This window comes from Triticum dicoccoides, chromosome 3B (assembly GCF_002162155.2).
Source record: "Triticum dicoccoides isolate Atlit2015 ecotype Zavitan chromosome 3B, WEW_v2.0, whole genome shotgun sequence".
Lineage (NCBI taxonomy): Eukaryota > Viridiplantae > Streptophyta > Magnoliopsida > Poales > Poaceae > Triticum > Triticum dicoccoides.
Window position 1 is genome coordinate 335,558,259 of NC_041385.1, and position 7,965 is coordinate 335,566,223.

Sequence of the window (7,965 nt, forward strand, 5' to 3'; positions counted from 1 at the left end):
GCAAGTAACTCTTTTGGGGTGGCACACACGAGTCCACATATTCACCATATCAGTACACCATTATGGATCTGCTCCCGTCCCCCTACAAGAACACCATCCATAGCACTCATGCTTATCTTGCGCATTTTAGAGTATCCACTTTCACTTGCCTATGAACTCTATAGGCAACCCAGAGGTCCTTTACCGCAGATGCGGATATTCAAATAGATGATGTTAACCCTGCAGGGGTGTACTTCTTCACACACGCTCTCGCCACTTACCGCCATGTACACGTCATGTATCTCGGCAACCTTCAAGCGGAAGCCTGGCAAGGGTGTCGGCCATGACCTGACTAAGCACACAAGTCCCTAGTCCAGGTGTATTGCCTATTCAGGTTCCATCCGCAGGAAGTCCGATCGAGGTTTCCACATACGACCCCGAACGATGTGTGCAGGGTTCCCGGGTTACCAAATGGGCAACTCGGTACACCGGGCCACGTGCCTACTCATGCTAGTGGGTTTCATTTATTTACTGTGGTAATGACAGGTCATGCAGAGGAAAAGGGGTTCAACTACCGCAGCATGTAACATTTGAATCGTTGTTGTCCTAATGTAGTAAAAGAGAGCAGGAGTGAGAGAGTGGTATTGTATTAAAATGAACGAGGGGGCTTTTCTTGCTTGTCACTTCTGAAGATAGTATATTTCTTCATCGCTGTCGTCGATCTCATGGTCGGAACCACGTCTACTGAGGGGGAACGAATATCGGCAACAGATAAGGAACACAATCAATACAATTCAACAATATGATGGATGATCATGACATGGCAATATGCTGTGGTTTGAGCTAATGCAACTAGCAACAGTTTAAATGAAGTTGGTTTGAATCCAAGATTCAAATTCAAACTCCGTATGTGGATATTCAAATGCCATTTATTTGATTTGCCCTAAACAGTTGTCATAAGTTGTTCGAACATGCATGAAAATGGTACGGATGGAGAGATTGAATTTTTCTGATAATTTTTCATATATAAATTATCTCATTTGGAGTTATAGATTAATTTCTATGAATTTTTGAAGTTTTGGATATTTTTTGAAATAAATAAATCATTTCTGATTTATTTAAAATCCCAGAAAAGCTTTACTGCATCAGCATTGCGCCACTATGATGTTAGTAGGTCAACAGAGGTCAGCCATGTCAAACCTGACCAGTGGGTCCCACTGGTGAGTGTCACGGTGCTGGTTAGGTCGCTGGCATGTGGGCCCGGTCAATGGCCACGTCAGCATGGTCAAAGCTGACGCGTGGGCCCATTGGGGTTAGTTAAATCTAAATAGAAACTAAACCATGTTTAATTAGACAGTGGGGCCTGGCTGTCAGTGTCACTAGCGTTAATTTGTGAGGTTGTTAGCGGCTAATGATGTTGCCATGTCAGCACGCCGGAGTTGAATGCCGGCGAGCACACAAACGCGATGGTGTCGCTCGGGAATGCGCTACGGGCGGTGGTTTGGCGCGCTAAGAGCACCAGGGCATAGCCCTTACTTGCCCGCATCAAGAGGCAGCAGAGTTGGACGCGGGGGTCGCCGGAATCAACGCCCGCGACGAGGTCTGCGGCGGCCGTGGATCGGGCGTGCTCGACAACGGCGATGTGGTGCGCCGTAGGACGGACAGGTGGTGGTTTTCGGCTCGTGGAAGGGTGCGAAGTACGGTGACGCGCTTAGTTTTGAGCCTCATCGGCTGCAGTGATGGCGGTGACATCATCGGCAACATGGAGCTCGCGGGCATGGTGGGGATCGGAGCTAGAGCGTGCAAATGAGGCAGAGGAGGGAGGTAATCGGTGGAGGAGCTCACAGCGGTGTCTCCGGAGCACTCGCCGCGCTCAGGCACGCAATAGAGCAGGCACACGGTCGTCGATGATCTCGGCAGACCGAGGTTGAAGATGACGGTGTGGTCGGCGTTCGACGGCGTCCGGCGGTGTGTGGCTCCGTGAGGGGGTCGAGGACGAGGTAACGGAGCTCCTAGGCACATCGAGAGGTCGAGCGGGAGGCTTTGGGTGCGGCAACGAAGAGCGGCGGTGACGAGCTCCGCTCGGTGGCTGCGTGCGAGAGAAACAGAGGAGGGGAGAAGCTCGGGGAGAGAGTGAGAGGGGCCTAGGAGTGCGTGGCATGTGCGGAGGCATCCAGGGCGTCGGGGACATAGGCAGCCAGGTAGGAGGTGGCGGGGCGCGTGCGCGCACGCTCCAGCCACGCGCCTGGCGTCCTACTGTCCGAGGAGGACGACGACAAGGGTGGCTACGGTGGTGGGCTGGGCCGCTACAGTGGCCGCGTCAGGTAAGTGGCCCTGGTGGGCTTCCTTTCTCTTCCTTTTTTTCTAGTTTTCTTTTACCTTTTCTGTTGTTTGTATTTCTGGTTTATTTAAAATACCAGAACACCTCTAAAAATCCTGAGAAATAGTTGAGGGCACTACTTGAATTATTCTCAACATCCCCTAAATATTTTCAGAATTATTTGGACATTTGAAAATATTTGTAGTATTTAAATGTCCAAATGCAAATACTTATGTTTTAATTCATTGACCCCAAATGACCTAGAAAAATGTGCACTATTTTTGGCAGAGGTTCAAGACCAATCCAGAGATGATGAACTTTTTGTGAAGGGCATTTGGGTTCATTGAGACAATTTTAAATGGACCTGTTATTATCAGGGGGTTTCTAGGGTTTGTCAATCCCCATTTCAAGTTTAAAAAGAATTTAAACATGATGCAACAAACAAGTGCTAGCCTAGTGCAAGGTAGAGCTAGGGCTGTGACAACTTTGCTCTTTTGTACACATAGTTTTTGGAGCCTCCTCTAGTTCTTCTAATTCATGTTCTAGTTGGTCCTAGTTGACTAATTAGATCTTGGCTAATCCTCTTGTGCTCATAATTAGAAGTCCAATGTGGTCCTAATCTCCTCCCTCTAATTCTCCGGCAAAGATTAGCTCTGGATGACAAAGCACTGCCGAATCGTGAAGGCTGCACGCTTGCAACCAAGTAGAGAGGTCGTGCTTGCGGTCCTTGGTTCGAGGGACCATTCATGGGTGGTACGAGGGTGTGACACCGCGAATTATCATGCACTAATCATACACGCGAATGTGCACTTTCAAGATCAGAGACTCACAGCCAGATGTCACAACACAAATCTAGACACAAATTAAAGTCATACAAGCTTTATATTACAAGCTAGGGCCTCGAGGGCTCGAATACAAACGAGCCAGCGGAAGCAACAATATTTGAGTACAGACATAACTAAACAAGTCTACCTTAAGAAGGCTAGCAAAAACAACAACACAGATCGGAAAGGCAAGGACTCCTACCTGAGAGCCTCATAACTACTCCTGGTCGTTGACGTTTTCCACGTAGTAGTAGGCTCCGTCGGGGTAGTAGTAATCGTCGGCGGGATTAGCTGGCTCCTAGGCTCCGTCACCAGACATCAGCAATTGGGTATAGGGGAAAAAGGGGTAGCAAAGAACTGTGAGTACTCATCCAAAGTACTCATAAGACTTACATCAGATCTATACTAAGTATGCATCAGTATCAAAGGAATGGGGATATATCTTTGGACTGAAGTGTAGAAATGCTAGAAGAGAAGGGAAGGAGTAGCCTATCAAAGACTAGCATCTGGAAAGCATCTTGCAGTGTTAGAAGAGTGCAGATTAGCATATTATAATGTAGTAACTATGTTGTAGCAACACCCAGAGATCCTTTCTCGACTCCCTGCGAGAAAGCAATCCCGGAGCCATCATATCCATTTAGTGTCTCTAGTATCCAGTTCTAGTTGTATAGATCGGGATACAACTTCGAGTGTCCATTATTGCGGTCACGACTGTCACATCCTGATTTTTTGGCCCTTTCTTTTTCTTTTGATTTTCTAAGGTTTTTTCTTGAGTTTTCTTTTTCCGTGGATATGTGGTCTGAAAACTGAAGAAGATGACCTCTTCTTTCCTTCCAGAGTGGCTTGTCATCCCCAAATCCTTCCATAGACCTTTCCATTTCCATCTTGGACCAATCCCAATATTCTTTTCCTTGGGAATATTCCTTTTCTGTGAAAGGAATAACCCAATTTGCCCTAGGTTGTGAAGCAACCTATATTTACTTCACTCCTAAAGTTCCCAAATAATTCTCATGATTTTTTTTCGTAATATCTTCAAGAAATATGGCAAAAAATTTCATTGCCATGTTCAAAAATAATCCTCAAATAATTCTTTTCCTATCCTGCCCTAAATGGCACATGGTGAAGCAAGTGTTATTTCTCTTTGCTTGATTGACCCCAAAATTTTTGGACATCGTTTCGTGTCCAAATAATTGACTCATGCCAAAATTAAACTTCATTTGCCTAGCCAATCTTCCTTAGTGATTTTCAAAGTTCCTGACTAAGGGAAGCCTTTGTGAAGGAAGTACTAGGTAGGGTTATCCAAATGAGTTGAAATTTTGCACACTCCTTCATGTGATCATATCATGACCCTCCTCCAAGTTTCATCTCATTCCATTAATCTATGTGAGCAGAGGGTCAATTCTTTGTTTCTGTCCAAATTTTCATTTAGTGAAGCAAGTACATTTTATCTTGCTCCATTATGGCCGAAAATTTTCCTGAGCCTTCTCCTACCCATATAACCTATCTCCAAAAAATTTGGGCTCATTTCATCTAGCCATTTTCCCTCAGGATTTTTCTCAAGTTTCTGGACAGAGAGATAGCTGTGAAGGAAGTACCATTTTGGCAAGTCCATTTGGTATGAAATTTTTACAGCATCATTATATGTCCAAGTCATCTAGCCTTGCCAAATTTCAGCTCAAGTGGCTACTCCTAGTGAGTGCTACTTCATTATCTAGTTTTCTGGACCAGATTAAGCAGTTGTGAAGCAACTATGTTAAATCTTGGTCCAAATCACCTCAAAATTAATAGGATTATAATCCTTCCTATCCTCAACCTTCCATACATCAGCTATGTCCATTATCACTTCCCTGTTAATCACAGTTTCATGCAACATTTTGCAACAGCAAACTTTAAAGGTTACTTTCCATCTAACCACAAAGTCTTTCATCAAGCTACCACCTCAGTTGTAACCTACCCTGAAAGGACTTCACCCAAGACAACATTTTGGGCGCCAGAGTGCACTGTGTGCACCAGTGCGTATGGTGACCACCGTTTTCGCATGCAGTGTGCGCGTCCAGAACGTCGCTTTGCTCGGGCACGACTTGTTATCGTCGCTCCAGCGTGCCCGCGCATGTCTAGTAGCTCGCCCGTGTCATCCTCCCCCCTAGACCTCTCTTCCCTTCTGGCAGCTCGCTCGCTGGCGCTGGTCGCTGCGCGCCCACGGAAGCACTGTAGCTGGTCGTCGTCTTCCTCCTCTGTCCGCTTCCTCCCCGTGTCCCCTTGGCCTCCTCTGCCCCGTGACCACAGCAGCGCTACTTCGTCTTGTTCTCGCGCCCTCCCGTGATCGCTGCCCGCCGCCAGAGCTCGGTCGGATCCGAGCGGCGGCATCCGGCTCGGCCATCCTTGCCCCGCCTATAAATGGCCCTCCCCGAGCCATTCCGAGCACGCCTCTGGCCTCCCCGTCCTCTTTTATCCCCGCCCAGCCTCTCACCCGGGCCAGAGAGCCCCTCCTCGCCTCCCTCTGTCACCACGGCCGCCGACGAGCCCCGCCTCGATTTCGGCGAACCAGGCCTTTTCCCTCCATTCTACCACCACCCGAGCGCTGCCCAGACCTCCAAGAGCCATCCAAAACCTCCAGCCCCTCACCTACGCCACCGGAGCGCCGTGCCCAACTCCACCTGAAGCTCCCCTCCGCCGTGGCCCTTGTCCTCCTCAAGCTCGACCTCCCCGGGATCTTCTTCCGCCGGGAACGAATCCGGCTCGTCGCGCTGAACGTTTTGGTAGGTTGCCCGTCGCGAGCGGTGGCCGGACGTGCCGGCTATTGCCGTCGGGGTGGCCTCCTCCCTCTGCCATGGGCGCACCGAGTGGGAGGTTGAAGAAGGCCGGCTAGGCGGGCCCCTCCCTGCGCGGCCCCACCTGGCAGACTCACGGAGCCCGGCCCCGCCCTTGCCAGCATGGCAAGTGGAGGCGTCTTCCCGTGAAGTACGTTTTCCCATGAGTTAAACGTAACCTGAGGTATTACGCTTCTTTCTTCTAAAATCGTATATTCCCTCTGCTTTAGCCAAAAATGCATTTTCCCTGCCTTAAGACGTAATCTATGAAATGCGTTTTCTGATTTCCAGCCAGGGGCCTGTTTGTAGAAGTTATTTTTACAGATTGGTCCCTGAACTTCGTTTGGCTATAACTTTTCAACCACAGCTCCGATCGAGGTGATTCCAAAGCCTACTTCTTCGTCTTGTCAAGCTCGTTCTGTTGGTATCAATTTCATTATGTTTTGACATACTGGCAATGACCTTTATGCCCTTTCCCCTAATTAGCCGCCTCCGAGAGAGAACCTTTTTCGGCGATTCGTTCCGCGAGCTTTCCGCACTTTTCCCTCGTGTATTCTTCATCCCCAGGCAAGCCACAACACCCACTTGCATGATGACCATGCATTAGCCATGGTTTTCAACTTGAACATTTAATAAATGTCTGCTTGTTGTGATACGGTTATCGTTGTTTCTGTGATGCTTATGGATTTGTGTTCAATTTCATGCTATGTTTTTATCCACCTGGTTATCATGTACTAGATGCTAGTATTTCTTTCATATGTCATGCTTGGGTAGTGGTACCTGTTGGTGTTGGTTGTGCTCCTCGGTGCATGACTATCGTCTGTTACCGAGTACCATTGTTATGTATGTTCCTTTGTATATAGTAGTTAAATGCTTACTTAATACTATTCTTGATATGTTCTTGCATGGTATTTATTGTTGATGCTAGTGGTCATGCTATGTTTCTGAGTAGTGGATGCTTGTGATGTGCATGTTAGTCAGTATGCCATGCTCAGTCGGATATATGATTTATTGTTATTGATATGTTAGGAAGTGATGTTGCACATCTATGCTTATGTTGATATCATGTTCATGCATTATAGTTGCATCATGTTATTTTAATATGACTCAGCTTATTGCATTCAAGTTTAACCACATAATAATGAACTTGAACAACTGTTGGCTGAGTCATGGTGCCACCAAATCGAGCTGACCAGTGCAGCCACACTTGCCTTATGGGGGGTCTTAACTGGGTCTATTGCCATGCCTCTCATCGGTGCCTCCAAAGAGGGAAGCTTATGCGGGTGCTACCTTGGCCGGGTAGGACGGCATAAGCCTTGTGAGCCCGAGTTTGGTTATGTGCACATGTCCCCGTTTGGGACCGTTTATGGTTTTGCCATGATGGTGGCCATTGGGTGTCATTGGTTGGCACGGGGCCACCCAGGACTTACCCCAGAGGGGAGTTTGTCGGAGTGGCTGGAAGAGTGTCATGGTCAATGGATCGGTTTTGTCGGAACATCGTTGGTCCACCCGAATGGGAGTGCGAGGCCATGGGTTCCGTGGTGTGGGTACAGTGTACTAACCTCTATAGAGTGTGTGTGTGTGTGTTAAATCTATCGATAGCCGCACCCGTGGATATGGGCCCAGTTCATAGCCGGTCACACTATGGGTCAACAGTGATAATAATAATGTGCTTAATAACCCCAGTTCGATGATGAAAGAAGTTGGTTATGTGATCGTGAGAGGATCACCGTGGTATCGTGGATACCGAAGTTGGTTATGTGATCGTGAGAGGGTCACCGTGGCATTGTGGATACCGAAGTTGGTTATGTGATCGTGAGAGGATCACCGTGGCATCGTGGATGCCGAAGTTGGTTATGTGATCGTGAGAGGATCACCGTGGTATTAAGTATACCGAGTTGTTGGATATTTGTGGTGTTATGCGAGAATCGTGGGTAAAGATCAAGCTCCTTGTGGTCATGTCATGATTACTACGGTATGGTTAATACCAAGCTTTATTGGATCCTAAGATGATCATGTGATGTCCGCGGTG

General features: G+C 47.8%; 1 long non-coding RNA gene across 1 annotated transcript; it reads left to right on the forward strand.

Moving 5' to 3' along the window:
* The first annotated feature begins 5,524 nt into the window (after positions 1-5,524).
* LOC119276012 lies at positions 5,525-7,505 on the forward strand. Its single transcript, XR_005136194.1, has 3 exons — positions 5,525-6,117; positions 6,225-6,311; positions 6,420-7,505. It is a non-coding gene; the product is annotated as an uncharacterized LOC119276012 (long non-coding RNA).
* The last annotated feature ends 460 nt before the right edge of the window (positions 7,506-7,965 follow it).